At 38.8% G+C, this 21,249-nt stretch overlaps 1 long non-coding RNA gene across 2 annotated transcripts in view; it reads left to right on the top strand.

Annotated features, from left to right (window-relative positions):
• The window catches only part of LOC132013808 (uncharacterized), a 62,887-nt gene that overhangs the window by 20,352 nt on the left and 21,286 nt on the right, over positions 1-21,249 (top strand). For both annotated transcript variants that reach the window (XR_009403109.1, XR_009403110.1), the window contains exon 3: positions 20,376-20,482. This is a non-coding gene — a long non-coding RNA (uncharacterized LOC132013808). The remainder of the gene's footprint in view (positions 1-20,375; positions 20,483-21,249) is intronic.

Below are 21,249 nucleotides of genomic sequence, written 5' to 3'. Positions count from 1 at the left end.
TCTGATCAGCATCTTCCCCTGTATGTGCCCCTGCCACACCCCGTCCCCCACACAAACACACACAGTATTCTTCCATTTCCCTCTAAACTTCCATATCAATGCTAGCCACATATGTAATTATAAAATGTTCTAGTAGTCACATAGAAAAAGTGCTAAGAAACAGGTTAAATTAATTATGTACTTTATTTCACCGAAGATATGCAAAATATTATCCCCTCAACATATTATCAATATAAAAATGAGATGCTTTGTATTTTTTTGCACTGAATCTTCAAAATCCAGTGCATATTTTATACTTACAGTACATCTCAATTCAACCTACCCACATTCAAATGCCAGTAATCAATAATTAGTGGTTAAGCTATTGGACACTGCAGTTCTATAGCATTTAGCACAATTTGTTTCCTTCCTGTGCAACATAATGTAAATTTCTTGAGGTCTGGAGATGAGGTGGCTTCATCTTTGTATTTCCCAACATCCCCCGAACATCATGCATAATAAATACTTGAGTCAGTACGTGAGTCAAGAAAACAAGTGATCATGCGTTGCTGGATTCCTGGAAGGGAAGCATCTGCACCACAGCAAGGCACAGGTAGTCCTCACCGTGTGAAAGTCAGCTTTGCACAGTCTTGGAAGCTGCAAGTTGTTCAGAGAACTGACAAGAGCAAAAAAGAAAGAGTTTGTTCTGGGAGCTATGAAAACAAGAAGATGCAGACAAAGCACCAGATCACTTTCTGGTTAGCAACTGAACAAAGACAATGAGGTAACCGGACGGTGATGAGGGGTACCAAGTGACTCAACCATCTGGAAACGACAAAGCAAGAGTTAATGCTTAGTATAAAAGGATTCTTTGAGGCTCTCTAGCGTGGCTCAAAACACCTCTTGAGCAAATATTTCCAGGATATAAATGCGACATATTTGAAAAAAGAACGTTTTTTGTTTGTTTGTTTGTTTTTGGTCACGCAGGTTATATCTGATTGACTCAACATCAAACAGGTAAAATCCATTAAAAAATCAGTTATTAATGAGCATCCTAAGAAATTGCCCCCCCCCCCCCCGTTTTTTAGTTTTCCTTTTTTCGGCAAGTAGCTGTTACAGGATGAACTTACAGCTTCACAGTATATTCATTGTACAGTTTGTGAATTTGTACTAAATTATTTCCTAGGTAGCTGTGACAATTAGTAGCTTGTCCTAAAATATTTCTCATCTTTGTAGGGCTTTACTATTCACTTTTGTATGATTAAAATCTCCAGGACATTTGTGTCACTCCCATGGACCATCTGTCGAGGATTTATTTCTTGAGTAATAAAACTGAAGTCTTAGGCTGTTGATTTTGGAAATCATCTTAATTCATACAGTTTCCAAGTGATTAAAAGTCAGTCTTCTTTAAAAATCCTAGGTCCCCTTTTAAGTACATACAGGTTGATTCAATTCAGAAAATCCTTATGCTGCTTCTGCATGCCAAGATGACCAGATTTTGAAAAGCATTTTTCTGACACCCTTCGGCAAAACAATAGGACTAAGATCATCACCAGCAAGGAAGCTACTAATTTAAAAAAAATGTCGAGACCCAGATGTTGGGTTTTTGTTTTGTTTTTTTAAAGATTTTATTTTTTTATTTATTTGACAGAGAGAGAGAGAGGAATAGCAAGAGAGGGAACACAAGCAGGGGAAGAGGGAGGGGAAAAAGCAGGCTTCCCATAGCGCAAGGAGCCCCGATGCAAGGCTTGATCCCAGGATGGTGAGATCATGACCTGAGCCGAGGCAGATGCTTAATGACTGACCCACCCAGGGGCCCCAGGATTTTTTTTTTTCTTTTTTAATGTCAAGAAATATTCTCCCTAGTATCATCCTCATAGTTCTTTTTTTTTAAAAAAACATTTTATTTATTTATTTATTTATTTATTTGACAGAGAGAGGGAACACAAAAAGGGGGAGTTGGGGAGGGAGAAGCAGGCTTCCTGTGAAGCAGGGAGCCGGACATGGGGCTCCACCCCAGGACACTGAGATCATGACCTGAGCCAAAGGCAAATGCTTAATGACTGAGCCACTCAGACAACCCCATCCTCATACTTCTTATCATTCAGGAGGAGCGCTAAAGCGGGTTAGAAAACCTCCGGTCACTGTTGGCTAGAGCTGTGCTCCATCCACAATCAGTACTCAAGCTGATTGAGGACCCCTTGTCCTGAGGAGTCTCTCTAGTCTCACTATGAGGTGACTGCTAAGTAGTTCTTTCTGATGAGAAGTTCACCAACTGGAATTTGATGGTTGATAACAGAAAGGCAGGATATAATGAGACTCTTTTCTTTTTCAAATCTCATGCCAATTTATACTTAAATTCTTTTAAGCATCTGGGGTTGAAGCAAAGGTTTGTTCCCTCCTGTGGTCATTAAGGGCACAGTGTGGGTTGGGTCTCCATATGCCCTTTACACCCAATAAAGTTTCTGCAGATTTGAGTTCCCAGGAGTCTGCTAGTTTTAAAGCCTATTCCACCCCCTTTTATCAGCATTTAAAATGGACTATTAGACCTTTAATCAATATCAACCAAGATGTTATGGTTGTAGCTTAGCAAGAATAGAGCTGTTTTCTAAAGCTATTCATGTATATAACAAGAAAAAAAATACGCTATCTAAAAAAAACACAACACTCTAAATTCTATACCAGTGGACTTTTAGTAACATCCTGGTAGGAGGGGGTAGGCTAGAAGTTTGTGGGAAAATAAGAGAGGGCTTTGGGGCCATGGTTTGCAACCTTATTAGATCAAACACCTCATTTTTATAACACATTGTTTAGAGTGTCACCTTGACAATCATGAAATTCAAAAACCCTTTTATAAAAACCCAATGTACTTCCCTACCTAAAGAATACAGGAGAAATAAAAGAGAGCTAATTTATGAAATACATAAAAACATGTATTCAATATGCAAATGTTCAGCCAGGAGGATACGAGAGCATCCATAATGGAGTCAGATGCTTGCACTAATCGCAGAAGCCAGCAGATCCAGCAGTGACGATCACAATCTGAACCTTTGCATGTTGCATCAAGCAAAGTTGCCACCTTCGAGGTAATAACCCTGAATAGTGAAGGACTCGTGGGGTAATTCCAAAGCAAATGCAATCTTCTTTCAAAAAGTCTCAGATTTTTGTTTTCATATAAAAAACAGAGTCAGATTCTAGGTTCAGATAATTATGAACTGGATTTATTTTTACCTACATGAATGCCCAGGGGACATTTGCAAGTGGCATGAGATGCCAGACAGTTCTTCATGGTAGGAGACTGTTTCAGCATCTCTGCTTTCCTCCCAAATGTCAGCATTTTCCTTAAGCACTACAACATCCAGGGCAACTGGGTGGCTTAGTCAGTTAAGCCGCTGACTTTGGATTTCAGCTCACGTCATGATGTCAGGGTCCTGAGATCGAGCTCTATGCTCAATGGGGAGTCTGATCGAGGACTCTTCCTCTCTCTCTGCCCGTCCCCCTGCTCGCTCGCTCTCAAATGAATAAATAAATAAATCTTAAAAAGCAACCACCATCATCAACAACAAACACAGCAACCCAGAAACGTCACAAGTCCCCCCGTGGACTACAGAGACCTATGGGGGAAGAAGTCCTATGAATATTGCTGGTGGCAAGATTCTAAGGAGAAAGACAAGCAGTGAACAATTCTTGGCGAGGACTTGCATTCATTTTAAGCTGTTTCCTGTTTTATACTATGCTGAAATCTGTTCTAGACCCAGACATCCTACAAGACTGGAGATTCAGGCTTAGAGATGATTAGCCATAAGAGCCCAGATCATACCTTGGAGCTAATTGTGCAAAGACCCTGCCACTGCCATTGCAGGGCACAGACAATGCGGGGAGCGGCCACCACTGCTAGAATTGCTGCCATCGCTGACTCGGGAAATGGAACATAGGTGTGTGTCCACGGGCGTCACCTTCCACTGCTTCTTCCCACCACCCGTTGCTTCTTCAGAGTACCATGAGTGCATCTGATTGGCTGGGCCTCCAATATGGGTCCTTATCTTAACTGGAAAGGAGGCTTGGAAAGAGTATAAGCATCTTCAACTTCTAGAGTAGGAGGCAGGCTCCACTTCCTCCAAACATAGGAAAAGGGTTCAGAGGCTGAGCAGCCCACAGGAATGACAAATGCCTACAAGCTGGACAAATTAGTTCTATAGAAGAGAAGTACCCTGGGATTTTGGAGAAGAGAATGGTCACTCTGAAGAGGTATGGACAAGGAAGGCTTTATACAGTAGGTGAGATCTGATCCATGTTTGAATGGGAAAGTTGGTAGGGTTGTACCTAGGGATGGGAGGAGGAATTCTAAATGAATGGAATGACACGAGCAACAAGGCAGAGCTAGGAAGACAGGGCGAGGAATCCAAGTTCACTGGAGCTAAGTTTCATGATGAGTCACTAATGAAAGAAGAATAGAAAGGACAGGAATAGCACTGAGGTAGGAAGGTTTGTTAACAGTAGTTCGAAGTAGTCACTGTGGTGTTTGATGGGAGCATTTGCATATTTTTTGTATGTACTTTCATTGCTTTGTCAAAAAACCATGTCCTTGTCAATTCGAATCTAATTCTCAGTCTTTAGGAGAATGGACTTGCTTTTGTGAATTGCTAAGAGCCTGTTGGTTTTTTGTTTATTTGTTTGTAGTTTGTGATTTTTGCTGTTGCTGCTGCTGAATTTTTCTGATAGAGAGGTTAACTCCTTTATACTTTGAATTTTAATTACATTATATCTACAGAGGAATTTAGCAGGAATCTTCTAGTTGATTCTAAGAGGGACCCCTGCCTGTAACTTCTAATCAAGCTAGGTGTCATAATCCAGTTTTTGAAGCACTTGCTGTGCACATAACATGTGCCAACCTCACAATATAATGCTTTCAGCCACATATTTAATTTAATGGTAAAATTGCTCTTTTATTTATGAAAAAAATGGACTCTGAGAGAATAAGTAATTTGCCCAATGGCACACAGGAAATGGTGGGATAGGGGTTCTAATTCCTACATCATCTAATGGCTTCTTCCATCTCAGTGCAGTTTGAAATTCTGCTTTTTTGGTTGCGCTGCCTAGAAGTCTGGGATGTTTTGATTCCAGTCATTCTGAAGCCAAGGATGGACACTCAGTTTTCAAGGACTCGGAGGGGGCAGATCTTGTCTGGCATCTCATGCAGGATCACCTGGCCTTAACCCAATATATCTTTTATCTTGCCAATGGCATCCTTTGCAGCTGTAGAAGATAAGTATTGGCTGTTATGACAGTTCTGCCTTGAGACCATGCAAGCTGCCTTCCTTGCTCCTTCCTTGGCCATACCAAGGACTCAAGTACTGCCAACCTGGAATGCTCCTGTGGGATAAAGTTACACCTGAGGGGATGGGCCACGCTCTTGTCCCATCCTCTGGGCTGGGGATCTGTGTCGCCGAGAGTGGTAACCAGCAACCATGAACTGGGAATTATAATGGAGACGCATGAATGGTGGGGGTCCATTGGTAACCTCACAAGCTATTGCTATTGCCATCCTATCCTCCACCCCCACCAAAACTTAGGCAGAAATTTTAAGGTCTGGCCATCTGGACCTTAATCTGCAACATTTGGCTTCCCATTTCTATTTTCTATTTTCCCATTTTCTGTTTCCCATTTGTATTTTCTTTCTTTGTTCACCTTTTGGGAGAGTGACCAATAAGCATTAAAATGTCAAAAAATCCAAAACCAAAACCAAAAACCAGAAAACAACCAGGCAACAGGAGGAAGGTGGGAAAGTCAGCAATCATGGCTTCAAGCTTGACTAAGGTTCTCCCTTGCTCTGCTGTCTTAGTGAACCATACCCTGTAGCAAGTGTCACGGACATTCACCACCCATGTTCAGTCGTTCCTCTGTAGACCTGCAGTCTGCAGATCGCTTTCTCTTCTATTTCACTGAGAAACAGAGGCCATGCGTTAGAACACCTTTCCTTTCCTCTCACCCTGCAAACTTCTATTTAGAAAACTGTTTCAAAGCTAAGCTCCTACTTTTAAGAACTAAGCTCTCCTCCCGTGCTTCTAATACCAGCAGTCTTCCATACCTTCTTCCGTAACTTGCTCCATTAATGACCTTGATTTTTGTCTCCCATGTCAGCCCACAAAGATATTCAAGGATACCATATCTTAAAGGCAAACTCACAAAAGCCTTTCCTACCCCTAATCCCACACATGGTCAGTTTACATCTTGCTGCCTTTGCACAGACCTGTTGAAAGAGTCACATTCCCTGTATTGTCCGTGTTTTGTCGCTTCCCATTCACTCCCTGATGCAATATGGCTTCTTCACTGAAACTGCTTCCCCCAGACCAACAAGGTTTTGGACTTCTGAGTTTTTGTTACTGTTTATTAGTTGGTTGGTCTTTCCTGACTAACACCCCTGAACAAAAGTCTCCTAGTGCTCACACGTAGAGGAAGATACATGTATATATGCAATTAGAAGGAGGCCAATCTGGACCATTTTGTTTCCGTCTCTGGAATTTGATACTTAAGTGGAGACACACAGGAAGGTTGAATGCTGAACCATCAGTTTGCATCACTGTGAAGTAAAAGTCCATCCGCTCTTCCTGCTCAGATTCCCAGGGATCCTTTATGTCCTGCCTTTCCTGAGGCCTGATTGTTCAGCTTTTCAGACTCTGTAAGCTATACTGTGTCCTGATAACCTCCTTCCCTTCTTAAGTTAGACAGGAGGAAATGGGGAATGATGGCTATTAAATAGAGGTTTCATTTATTCATGAGGTATCTTTGCTCACCTACATTCTAAGATTTTGGGAATATGGAAAATGAATTTCTGACATCAAAATCCTCTAAAAACCTAGAATTATCGAGCAAAATCATCAGCATGAACCTATTAGACTCCACTGCCCCTGAGTTGCCTTGCACGGGTTTTCCCTACTGTAAGCAACATGCAAAGGTGGAGTGGTGATGGTTGAAAACACAAAGGGAGTGTGATAGGGATGCTTATTTTTAATTAGTTAGAAGAATAAAGAATTGGGTTGACTTATGTTCAAGCCGGAGAAACCTGAAGATAAGCACACGTGAAGTCAGGAAGCCTAAGATTCGTGTTCTGGTAGATCCAGGTTTAAATCCCGGCTCTATCACTTACTCTGAATTTAGGCTTTGAACTCCTCTAAGCCTCAGTTTCCTTACCCAGAAAATGCAAATAGTAAAGTCATCTATGAATTTTCAAGGAGATGGTGCCTAAAGCAAAGACGGAAGCCCCATGCCTCTCACAGCCGAAGCCTAAGCAAAGGCTCTAAAGGCCAAGAAAGTGGTGCTGAAAATGAAAGATGTCCACAGCCACACACACACACACACACACACACACACACACACACGGAAGATCTACATGTCACCTATCTTCTGGCGGTCCAAGAAACTGCAGCTCTGCCATCAAGCTCCCCTCTCCAGCAAGTCAGTTATGAAGAAGATAGAAGACAACAGCACACCCATGTTCATTACACTTGTGAGGGCCAGCAAACACCAGATCAAATGGGTTATGAAGATGGTCTATGCAAGGTCAACACCCTAAATAGGTCTGATGGAGGGAAGAAGGTATATGCTTCACTAGCCTCTGACTATGATGCTTTGGAGGATGCCAGCAAACTTGGGATCGCCTAAACTCAGTCCAGTTGGCTAATTTTAAACATAAATTCTTTCACCGTAAAAAAAAAAAAATAAATAAAAGTATCTACCATGTAAAGGTCTTGTGAAGATGAAATAAACTGCAAAAAATTTTAACTGGGAGGCAGAATGTCTGTAAGCTAGTGAGTGATCAATAAACAAAAATTGCTATGACTACTATTTTTAAAAAATATACTTGAAATCTTACTTGCTGGCCACAAGTTAATCTATTAGTGGATGGTCATAAGGAAATCACATCTTAACTACTTTAAAAATTTTTTTAAAAATCATCATAAAATTCCCCAAAAGGAAAATATTGGTTTGGATCCTTTAAGAAGAAAAGATAGATCTGAGCATTCACTGACAGTAGCCAAGCTTCCTAAGAGAACTTAGCAACTTGGTTACTAGGGAGTTTTTTTTTCCTGACTGAGGAAGAAACAATCATGTGTTAACATATCATTTAAGATATGTGTCATATTTAGGGATCCTTATTGTTCAAGGAAATAAAGAAGAGAGGCAGCCTCTCATTGTACAAAATATGACAAAAAAGAAGAATATTAAACTCAGAGAAACTGAAGATTACACGGCAATTAACATTTTGTCTAAAGCTGTGAGGTAGACAGGTGAGCGCTCTGTGGGTCTCAAGGCTAGAACGCATAGAAAATGTAGATGCCACACCCAGAACATAACCTCAACAGTTAAAACCAATAAGGAGGATGTTAATTTTGTGAAGGTATATAATACTGGGGCTTTAAAACCTGTTCCTGGTGTTTCTTCTTTATCCGTGTCGTTACAGCGCAATGTTGAACAAGTTGCCTGGATTCAATCAGTCTTATATCCCTGTTCTACTCAGTAACTGTGTGATCTTGGCCTATATAACCCACCCTTTCCGTCATCTGTAAAGTGTGGCAGATAAAAATACCTGCCCTAGTGCCTTAAAGAACTATCAGAAACATGAAAGCAAAGGATGTGAACATACTTTGTCAATGACAGAGCGCGATACAAATGTTTGTTGTCATTATGTAAGATCTGGTCATCGATGAATGGTTAAACATTTTACATTCTATTTTAAGGGCATATTTTAATGGAGAAAGCAAAATTGACTTCATCACAGACTTATTTAAAATAAATATGTAAACCATGGGATCCAGCATTAGACACCACCCGGTGGCAGTTAGGAGTAATGCAAGCACATTCCTGAGCTACCGCAAATATTGCAGGAAAGTTAAGGTGGAAGGGATATGGAGAATCTCAAAGACGGACTCAGACTAAAATGAGCAGAAATGAGACATGGAATACTTAGGATTGAAGTTTAAATGGTTTTAGGATTCAGTGTCTATAAGCTGCAGCAAAGCTATTGCTTGGCTCAACTACCGCTAAATTAGGGAAAGAAAGTCAAGCCTCTTATTTAACCTTGACTTCCCAAGGACCAGCTTGGTAGTATCAAGAAGAAAAGAAAAAAGGAAAAAAAAAAAACCCAAAAACAAACAAACAAACAAAAAACTAAGGAAGGGAGAAAGGGAGCGAGAGAGGGAGAGAAAATCTTAGAAGAAACTCTATAACCAGCCCATTCTGTATGCTTTCATTTTGTTAGTTGTTTTTATTTCCCGCTTCTGGTTGCCAATTCAAGTTTCTTTTGAAAAATCCCAACTTTGTGCTAACTGAACCAAGTTAAATAGGGCTTACATGGCATAGATGGAAAGAAACAATGTGTCTTTTTTCCCCCAAAGATTTTGTTTATTTATTTGACAGAGAGAGAGAAAGAGAGCATGAATGGTGAAGGGGAGCAAGAAGCAGAGGGAGAGGGAGAAGCAGGCTCCATGCAGAAGACCCTGGGATCATGACCTGAGCCAAAGGCAGATGTTTAACTACCTGAGCCACCCAACCCACCCAAGCATCCAACAATGTGTCTTTCTTTGCCCTTTGTGTTGGACAAATCTGCCTTGACCAAGAATGCTAGGAAGAGCCCATCAAGTATGGCAACTAAGGCCTAAAAACTGAGACAGTCTGTGGAAGACAGCTAAATTCACAGTTCAGTGGTACTTTCTTGCTGGGAGATGCACGCAACATCAGCTGCCAAGTAACAGGGTAACTTTTCCAGTCTCAATTGCCGTTTGGTGCTGGCACCCCCTAGCAAAAACAGGGAAATGTCTCCCCTTAAAAACTGTAGCCTTTATGTCTCGGTCTTCCTCCATTTCCTCTTTTACAGAAGGTCACCATCATGCTCCCAGGCAGCAGCAGAGCATGCTCAGTATGTAATTTGTCCATGATGACTTTTCCCTGCTATGGGAGGAAATTTGGGAAACAGACTATTGCTGCAGACTATTGCTTCCCAGACAATCAAGAGCTTAGGCTCCAATTACAGAGTGAACTGATAGAAAATTTCCAGCCAACTAGTCAACCTCAGCCTTCCCCATAAAAATTCACTTAATTTACATAATGTTGTGAAGTGGGTGCTATTACGGTCCTCAGTTTGCAGCCTGTGAAAATCAGGACTCTTCCTTGATGAAGACTCAGAAGATATGCATACCTCACAAAGTGATATAATATAGAGACCAGAAAAAGTCATTAAACATTTATTGGAATTCTAATGGGATGCCCAGAGTCATGGCTATTATGACAAAGGAACAGAAATTTATAAAGGAAAGACAGAGATGCAAATTGAGATGGCTGACTCTTTTCCTTTAGCAATGAATGCTAGGTTTTGGAAATTAATCTAAAGCCTTCAGACATAAATTGTCAAATTGTATTTTGAAGTGTGATAATAATCTACAGTCCTACACAAAACTCCCAAAAATGCCTATTGCATTTCATTAAGCATCACACAATTAAGAGTCTTCACTACTTTGATACACATGAAAACAATATTTAGGTAATTTTGCATTTCAATTGAACGTTTTCTCATCTGTGTCCTTTTCTGTGTATTATCTAGTGTTTATATTTATGAAGTTTTAATATTTTAAATTATTTTATAATGAATATATTAACCTTAAAAATACAACAAAAACAAATGTAGATTGCTACTGATTACATTCTGCATTAGAAGCAATAAATATTGTAGCACTAGCATCCATGAAGTGGAGGAGAGTCTTGAAAAACTCTGTAGATGTTCATATGAAAAGAGAAGGAGTTGAGAGTGCTGTTGGTCCCAAATAGGATAGAGAATGAAAATCAGTCCTTAGAAGTCTAGGTATTCCCATGACTAAATTTGGCAGTGGTGGTAAGATGGGAGAGACAGAAAGATGAGAAGATTTGACATAGAAGAAATAATCAAAGATGTATTTTAAGAAAGCTGAGTTGAAATAAGTCTGGAATAACATTAAATAGGTGATTCTATTGTGCAACCAAATTTGAGAACCACTGGTCTCATTGATTTCTGCAGTCTCTTTCTAGATGGAATCTTCTTTGAATTTGAATTTCAGCAATATGTTTCTATTTTATCTCAGCCACTTTCTTTCTGTCCATCGTCACTTTGGAGGGAGAATGGAGGAAAAGAGCTTCCAGAGGGATTTTAGTTAGTGTTTTCAAAATAGCGCAGAGTCTCAGGGCACCTGAGTGACTCAGTCAGTTAAGTGTCCAACTGTAGATCTCAGCTCAGGTCTTGATCTCAGGGTCATGAGTATGAGCCTTGCACTGGGCTGCATACTGGGCATGAGACCTTCTTAAAATAACAACAACAATAATAACAACAACACATCGTCTCATGACCTCAAAGAAACAAATGTGTGACCTGATAAAAGATCAAGTGATCTCATGAATTTTTTAAAAAAAGGCTCTTTGAAGCATTTTTTTTTTCTATTAACCCCCATCATCTTAGGGGAAAAAACTGAATCTTTTACCATCATGGCTCTAACTTTTTGTTTATGAGGCTTTAAAAAAATAGAAATGCATAAACTAAGGGATGGAAATGGTCCCAAATCTTCTCACACTGATTAATGTGAAAAGTCCCTTTCAGCCAGTTTAAACACTTTCCTCAAAGCCATCCCCTCAGTCTGCTTTCATGTTTGAGCCTTGCACACTGACCCCTTTGCCAGTATGAGTCGGGGAGAAGCCACGGAAACTCCCTCTACTGGACTTCCCTGCGTAGGGCTGGGTGTGCAGCCACCTGCTATCCTGTCTGGGGGAGCCATGTTCAAGTGCCTTTGGGTCTTTTGTTGTGAACATGGGGCTGTTTTTTTAGGACTGAATTATTGAAAATGCCAACTCTTTGACAATTATAGCTTATAAAACTGTGGTTAGCCAGTTCTTTCTGATGCTGGGTGACTGGGGGTGATTTCATTTTTATCAATCCTTTAAATTGAATTTTCAACTCACTAATTGAGAATTATAAGAGGGAATTTTGTTTGTATCAAGTTTTTATTTAAATTCTAGTTAGTTGACATATGGCACAATATTAGTTTCAGGAGTAGAATTTAGTGCATTCGTCACTTACATGTAACATCCAGTGCTCATTACAAGTGCCATCTGTAATACCCATCACTCATTTAGCCCATCCCCCGTCCACCTCCCTTCTGGTAACCATCAGTTTGTTGTCTATAATTAAGAGTCTGTTTTATTGTGTGCATCTGCCCCCCCCTCCACATTCATCTGTTTGCTTTCTTAAGTTCCCCATATAATTGAAATCATATGGTATTTTTCTTAGCATAATACACTCTAGCTCCATCCATGTCATTGCCAATGGCAAAATTTCATTCTTTTTTATGGCTGAGTAATATTCCATTCTGTATATATACCACAGCTCCTTTATCCTCTCATCAGTCAATGGACATTTGGCCTCTTTCCATAATGAGGCTGTTGTTGATAATGCTACTATAAACATCAGGGTGCATGTGTCTCTTTGAATCAGTGATTTTGTATCCCTTGGGTTTATACCTCGTAGTGCAATTGATGACTCATAAGGTAATTCTATTTTTGACTTTTTGAGGAATAAGAGGGATTTTTAAAGTACTTTTTCTAAATGAATTTTTTTTCCCATTTCAGTGGTTATTGTATAGGTACCAAGACAGCTATAACTTAGGTTTGGTTGTGTTTCATGACAGCAACCCAGAATGACACAGAGGAAGAAACTTGAGAAATTTCAGGGGATTTTTCTGTTAAAATCTGACTAGCAACTAACTCTTCACAGAAACTTTCCCTGCAAGTAGTCTTCCTTTTGGGGTACCTCTGCCCCTTTTAAAAAGATTTTATTTATGTAGTGAGGGAGGGAGAGAGAGCACAGGCAAAAGAGAGAGACAGAGGGAGAAGTAGACTCCCCACTGAGCAGGGAGCACAATGGGGGGCTCCATCCCAGGACCTCAGGATCCTGACCCGAGTAGAAAGCACATACTTAACTGACTAAGCCATCTAGGCACCCCTCCCTTTCTGTTTTGCTTTTTTAAGAAATTTTAAACCAAAGGTCAAAGGAGATCTTTTTCTTACCAGGGTCCAAATTAATTTAAATAGATTGCTTTTTGTTGTTGTTGTTGTTTTTCATCAAAGTTGCTTTATTCTCTTTTTAAGATTATGTTAAATTATAAGCAGATTCACAAAAATTCACATTGGTTTCTACTTTTGCAGATGAACGTTCCCTCTTCCAGACCCCTAAAGGCTCTTCTATTCTCTCTCCCACTTTACTTCTCTATCCCATCTCCCCAAGTTAGAAAGAACTGACAACAAAAGGTTCATCAAATTGAAATGTTGGCAACATAATTGGTTTCTTTTCTCTTCCTTGATGTTATAGGCCTCCCAATACAGGGAGGCATCCAGTTGCAACTTTCTCTTACTCACTTGGGGAAATTAATAGGAGAATGTCCTCCACTTTCTAATAACAAAGTAGCAAGCATGCAACAATTCTATTGACCTTATAGAAAGCCAAGACTGAAAAACATCTTGTGCTTTCATTCACTTTCTCTTTTGTTATAACTCATATCAATTATCTCTTGGGAATGGGATGCCCTGGGCCTTTCTTTCTCTTCCATTCTTAGTAATAGAGTACCATTCTGGGTTTCCACGTGAGGAAAGTACTGTCAAAAGACAAATAGCCATGAAGACTCTTTGATCAGATTATTTCACAGTCTGCTCAGACACAGTCCTTGTAGGCTATGATATTTTAGAGTTTTATTATGCTTTTAATAATATTTTAAAAATAGAGCACCTTTAATAGACCTGGTGGTATATTTTCTGCTTTGGATGCATTCATAAGAGATGTGTACATTTTGGATGCATTCATAAGAGATGTATACATTATGGGAATTGTACGGTTCCTTCACCTACTCAGGAGGTCCTAACATTCAGACCACCTCTGGACTTAAGCTATAGGAATATTGGGAAACTTTGGTGAATACCAAGCTGTACCCTCAACTGCTGGTGCCCTGTATCTGGATCCTCACAGTTCACAGACCAGGGCTTGAGATTTTGTTTCTATTTGTCCAGACCTCACAATTCCTTAATTCTTCCCTCTTTTTGGGCCCTCTACTGTTAGTGTAACTATATGATCTTTGCTGCTTCCTTCCCCAGACTTTAAGTCAGAAGCTTAGTTTGATGGCAGTGTATGTGTTTTCATGGGGTAGGGGTCCCAGAAGAAGCCACCACTGTGTTTGAGGGCATTTCAACAATTTCTCAAAGTAAATGTGAACATGACTATTGTTAACCCTTACAAGTAAAATCTTTAGAAAAATGAAATAGGAGACTAAAATGTGCTGCTTAGACCATGATTTGCAGAGAGAAGGTGGTTTAAAGTTGAGCACCCCCCCCCCCATTATGCATCCCACCATCATTCCATGAGCCACCAGGCTCCGTGTAGGGCAGTTAGACCAGGCACGTGTCTCTGCTCTGAGCATCTTACCTGACTGGGCTTAGGGGACCTTCCTGCCCCTCTCTGCTTTATGTCATCCTTTCTGAACTTGACCTTTCCATCCAGTTGACTTGTAGTATGTGCCAGGTTTCTACTGGTTTAGCCAAAGCCCTGCTCTAGTTCTCTTCATTCTCTCAACTAATAAGACCCAGTCATTTCTCTCAAGTGGTCTCCCAGGAGAAGAATTTAAAACAAGGAGAGAGGGGAGGGATGCCAAAGAAGGCCTCTTAGGCCTGATTCCTTATTCATGAAGGGACTTAGTTGAAGATTTTTGGCATTGTCTTTTACTGAAGTATTACATACAGTCACAGAGACACTATTAGGGTTAAAAGACAAAGACATTCATCATAGACCTTTACATTTTTTGTCCCACCATTGGAAAAGACTTTCATAGTGCACTATGAATTGATGTGTTTTCATAATTTATAGTTGGGATGACTAGCATACTTATATTTCATTATAATTTGTATCAACAGCAATATTGTTAATTAGGAACACTTTTATAATACAATTACATAAGTTTAGTTTTAATTTTATCATTTTTAGTGTGCTGAAGCCTCAAAAAAAGTAGTAGCCCAATCTCTCTGGCCTGTAACCCTATAATAATAGAAGATGGATGCTGAGTGGAGTCATCTACTGTTGTTACTCAGCGTTTAAATTTAGCATGTATGGGTATGCCCAAGAAGACCATCTGGCGGGGAGAACTTCAGTCTTCTACATTGTGTGGACTTCTCTCTTCTACATTATTATGGCTTTTTACCTTTTTGGCCTCTTACCAGAAAGAGTGTGATATTTCTTGTCAACAACATCTTACCTAAGCCTCAAGGGAGCTTCTTATTTTCTCTCCTTTCTTATTTACTCTTTCTGCTCATGAATGCATCATTCTATGCTCCACCAGATGGAGGAGTCCACAGGGATGCAGGAAGAAAGCTCTGGGGATAAGCTTTCTTCTACCTCTCTCCTACTCTACCCCCACACCATAGGCTTCGGTTCTCTAGAAAGAACTCAGGGAATGCCCATAATGAACTTGGCCTTTGGACTTTCTCTTCTAATTCCCTTTCCATTCCCAACCAGAAAGGTGCCTGATTATTCTAATCAGGGACCTTTAGAAAAGAAAATTCCAAAGACACTTTGACCGTTTTGAACTGCATATTTACACTGTGAAAAGGAATTTATAAGTATGTTTTTAAAATTGTGCTTTTGAGAGTCGAAGGAGAAAAAATTACAAAGAGTAATATAGGAAATCTCTTATTTGGTCATTCTGAATTAAACATTTTTAATATTTTGTCTCATTGACTCTCAGTCTTTTGTTTGTTAATTAAGAAATCATACACTATAGGTCAGTCTCCTTTAAACCCTGTCCCCATGGTTATTCCCTCCTGTTCCTTACACCCCTCTCTTCTGATTGTTTGAGGTGCTATTTCCTTCCAGTCTACTCTCAAATAGATTTATACGTAGTTTTACATATTACTATATAAAACGTGTACATATATTTCTGTACATGTATAATATGCCTATGCTTTTAAATGCTATGCATATATAAGAGATAAGCATAAAACACACATAGGATTGTTTTCTTTTTTACACATAAATAGCATATTATATGTACCAACAGCTTGCTTTTCTTTTTCAGCATTACTTTTGATATGTATTTATATTGATATTTGCAGGTTTAAAGATCATTAGCAATGTGCAGAAATGTAACACAGTTCTGTATGTTAATTTTCTATCCTGTGACTTTACTAAATTCATTTATCACTTTTAGTGGTTTTTTGGTGGAGTCTTTAGGGTTGTCTACATATAATGTTTTATCTTCTGCAAATAGTGAAACTTTTCCTCTTCCTTATCAATTTGGATACCTTTTATTCCTTTATCTTGTCTAATTGCTGTGGCTAGGACTTCCAGTACTATGTTGAATAAAAGTAGTGAGAGTGGACATCCTTATCTTAGTCCTGATCTTAGAGGACAATCTCTCAGTTTTTCACCATTGAATATGATGTTCACTGTAACCAACTATTAATCCTTGGTTAGTTATTATTATTACCAAAAAGATTTTCCTAGTCAGTTGCATTTCTTTTAATGTTGTTGGCAGTGTCTTTAACTATGTAAACATTTTAATTTTAATGTAGTCAAATTTACCACTTTTTTCTCTTTTAGTTGCTGTGTTTGATTTAAGAAATGTATGACTGCTGTGTTTCCTGTTCAGAAATTGCCTTAGCTATTCATGTGCTTTGACTCCTTTTATGAGTTCTGTATTCAGGTTGTTAGACTTGCTGAAAAAAATCATTCTATAATTTTTATTGGAACTTAATAAATTTATAGCTTCATTGATGAAATATTCATATGAAAGTGTGTCCTTTCAGGGTGCCTGGGTGGCGCAGTTGGTTGGGTGACTGACTCTCAGTTTTGGCTCAGGTCCTGATTTTAGGGTTGTGGGATCAAGCCCTGCATCGGGCTCCACACCAAGTGCAGAGGCTGTTTCAGACTTTTCCTCTGCTCCCTCTGCCCCTCGTGTTTATGCTCTCTCTCTCTCTCAAATAAATACATCTTTTAAAAAAGAATGAAAGTGTGTCCTTTCATCCTTGAAAATAATCTTTATTTATTCAAATTCCGTATTATGTCCTTTAAAAAGTTTCATAATTTCTTTATAAAGGTCTAACTTTTTAAAAAATTAATTTCTTAACATTTTATAATTTTTGCTGGTCTTTCAAAAAATTGATATAAAGAAATACTATTGAGTTCTTTCATGTTGCCTTTTTTATCTTGCTAGAAAAATTCTGCTGAATTATCTTATTCATTGAATTAGTTTTTCCGTTCCTTGCCTTGGATTTTGATAAGATTAACATATTATTTGCAAATAGTGACTAATTCCTTTCTTCCTTTCAGAAATGAACAATGTGGTCCACCTTTTAATTTCCAAACCACAACAAATTGAGTCATATTTAGTGTAACTGATACATTCTCTAATCTTTGTACTACTTATTTCTTTTCTTATTGCATTTACTAGGACATCTAGGACAGTGTCAAGTAGATGTGGTCTCCTGACTTTAGTAGAAATATTTCTTTAAGTTTTATTATTAAATATATTTGCTGAGAGATCTTTAATAATGTCTTTAACTAGTTTAAGAAATTTCTTTATTTTCCTAATTTAATAATAAGCATTTTTCTTTCTATAAAATGCTTTTTCTAAAGCCATTGAAATTACCACTTTAAAAAATATATTAGTGTGATGAACAACATTCACAATACATAGATTTCTGCTACTGATCATTTTATTTTTGGAATATGTAGTACTTTATTATTCTTAACTAATTTTACATTCAATTTGCTTATAATTTATTTAGAAAGATTGGATCTATTTTATGGATGGATGGATGGAATTAGAACTAATGCTAAAATCTGTCCTTTGAAACATTTTCATTTAATTTTGCCACTTTGCTTTATTAAGTATCTGAGAAAGTAAATAAGTTATTATTTCTTCAAGGAGACCTATGCTGAACCCCAGACTAAATTTAGGTTCCTTTGTTAGCCCTCTCATTGTACACTGTATTACAGTTGTGTAGTTATATGTGAAATTATTTATTAACTGAATCACCCATTAGACTTTAAGTTCCACAAGGACAAAGGATTTTTTTTTTTTAACATATAATGTATTATTTGTTTCAGAGGTACAGGTCTGTGATTCATCAGTCTTACACAATTCACAGCACTCATCATAGCACATACCCTCCCCAATGAAGGACAAAGGATTTTATGTTTAATTCATTGTTGCAATCCTAGCGTCTAACCTGTGCTTAGTATATAATAGACACTTAGAAATTATTTGTGCAATGAATGAATGCTTAAATGAATAACAGTTTGAAACCTGATGGTGTTTCAGGTCCTTCCCTGTTTAGAACTTGCCTAATGAGGATACAAAAACTCACATTTCATTAGTAGGTTACTTTTCCTAAAATGTCTTCACCTGCTTAAAATGACATGCTGAAGGATTTCTTTGAAATCCTTAAAACTGGATAAATCCCATATGATTCCTTTTTCTCCTCAATCACTGCACTAGCACATCATAAAAATTTAGGGGAGTTTTCTAAAATTAGAAACTAAATATTACTAAAATAAACACATCACCAATAACACTTTCTTCAGTTTTCATCAATGGCAAATTGTATATTCACTGGCTTCAATGTATCCTATAAGCCAAAGCACAATTAAGCAACAATTATTATCTAAAAGTTGTCAAACATTGACTTTTCAAAACCTGTAAGTGTGCCAAAGGCCAGCTCTGGATGGGGATCTCCAGATCTTTGGGGGTTTCAATAGTCAAATTGAGAGGGACAGTTAGCCTTTTATATCTCAGCTCCTTGGAAGGTACCAGAAGATCTGTGAATAGGAGTGGCCCCTTTCCCACCAAAGGTTCCTAATTTTCAACGCAATTGTTGACATTTAGGCTAGTTTCAAACAGAGTATTAAACAGTCATCAAAAGGTATTCTCATTCTTTGTCACCAATTACATCTTGAGAAGCTTTAAGGAATTGTCATTTTTTTCTGATTTCTTAAAAGTATGTATATCATAATTAAGGTGAGGAAAAACCACCTTTTGTCTGTAGTGACATTTTAAATAATTTTTGTTTATTTATTTCCCAGAGAGAGAGAGTGAGTGAGTCAGGCAGAGGGAGAAACAGGCTCCTGCTGAGCAAGGAGCCCAGTGCAGGACTTGCTCCCATGACCCTATGATCATGACCTGAGGCAAAGGTAGACGCTTAACTGATTAAGCCACCCAGACCTCCCCTGTAGTGACATTTTAAAATTAATTTTACTTTACTATATTTACTTCCCAAAACAATTTTAGGTAGTTACAAATTTGTTTGCACTAATTATTAGGCTACCATCAGTGGTTAAATTTATTAAATGCCCTGCTAAAATAGTATCCTAGTCAAAGTTTGCTAATTTCACAATTACAATTTGCAACCCACAATTAAGTCCTGAATTAATTTTAATTCACAGGATGATTTTTTTAAATGAACAAGTTCATTTTGTTCATAGACAAGAATAAAATTTGTTCATTAATGAATGTATCCTTTGAATTACAACCTATTCAGGACTTACTGTGTTTTGAAAGTTATTCTAAGTGCTGCATACAAAATATATTCCCTGGTGTCACGGTACTTACAGACTAATAAGGGATGGGGTAGTTTTGTACTGTGTCAACTTCGTTCAACTGAAACCATGCTTCTCAGAATCTCCCATTTGTGTGTGGTTTTGGTTTAGTGTTGGGCATAAGAAACATCATGTCGAAATTTGGAAGGGAGGAGGAGAGGGAAGTAGCAGCTCTGAAAGCCGGTGTCAAGTGAGGCACTGTTGCACTCATACACATTGTCATGGATCTGCTGGCTCATCTTGTCATTGGGCAGCCAGCCTGCAGCTCCTGCCGCTCCTGCCTCATCTCCTTCTCCAGCTTCTCTGAGTCCTGGGCCAGATACATGGTCTTCTCCACAGCAGAGGGTACCAGCTTCTTCTGCCTGCTTCCCACATTATCAGGATTGAAGGTTGTTACAGGCTGAATGCATGTGTCTCCTCAAAATTCCCCAACATGATGGTTTTGGGGGATGAAGATTTGGGTGTTAATTAGTATAAAAGAGACCCAAGAGAGCACCGTCATCCCTTCCACAATGGGAACTTACAGAGGTAAGGTGGCATCTGTGAACCAGAAGTGAACTCTCATCAGACAGTGAAACCACTAGTATCTTGATCTTGGGTTTTCCAGCCTCCAGAACTGTAGGAAATACATTTCTGTTGCAACAGAGTTTAGCAACAGACTAAAACAAAGGTAGTATGAGATGAACGTGGATTTGAGTTGTCTTCATTGAGTTGTTTGTCCTTGCTCTCTCCATGTCATGCCTAGAATTTCATCCTGACTGCCAAACCTATAGACCCGTGAAGACTTCAGACCCACCACCGAGGCAAGGCAAGCAACCTTTCATAGACTACTTCATCAGCACCCACAATTGTGTAAGGTCTAACCCATGGATTGAATTTGACTTTTGATGTTACTCAGGGCAGTGCTATTTCTCTGGTAAAATCTGAACGATACAAGGAGATAGACTTTGTTCTATGAATTGTATAATAGTTTACAATTATGATTTGTGTTAAGGGATGTAAAGAAAGCATACAATGAGCTACAATGAAACAATTTAAATATAGTGCCTTAGATTGGGGAAGGGGGTGTCAGGAAGGCCCCCTTTGAAGAAGTCCTGTTTTAGCTGAAACCCAGAGTTTGAGTAAACGTTAGCCAGGTCAAGAGTTAGACAAGAGGAGTCAGTGTGCAAGAGCTCTGAGGTCCGCCCCATTGGAAGAACTGGAGAAAGACAAGAGTAACCAGAGCGGAGGGAAAGAGGCAGCAAGTGGTAGAGAGGGCCCTGGATTCCACATCAAGGTCTTGATGCTTTTCTTAAAAGTGATGGGACAGAAGCATCTTTCTGTTTTTAAAAGATTACTCTGCCTGCTTTGTAAAGGAAATGATTATCTATATATTTGAAAATGATCATCTGATTGTTGATAAATAAGCATTTTCCATAATGGGATTCAAAGCTGAGCACTTGGATGCCTCTTGAAATAGGAATTACCTGTCAAAACCTCTCAGCATGCCAAAGAACAAAGACTTGACCCCAGAGTCCTCCAAGCCTGACCATCAGATATGTGGAGGGTGGTTTAATTGCTATTCTTGATGAATCATATTATAATATCATAGATGCCTTTTGCCTTCATATGGTTAGCAA

This window comes from Mustela nigripes, chromosome 3, assembly GCF_022355385.1.
Source record: "Mustela nigripes isolate SB6536 chromosome 3, MUSNIG.SB6536, whole genome shotgun sequence".
Classification (NCBI taxonomy): Eukaryota; Metazoa; Chordata; class Mammalia; order Carnivora; family Mustelidae; genus Mustela; species Mustela nigripes.
Note: the sequence above shows the minus strand (reverse complement) of the source record. Positions and strands in the feature narration are given on the sequence as shown.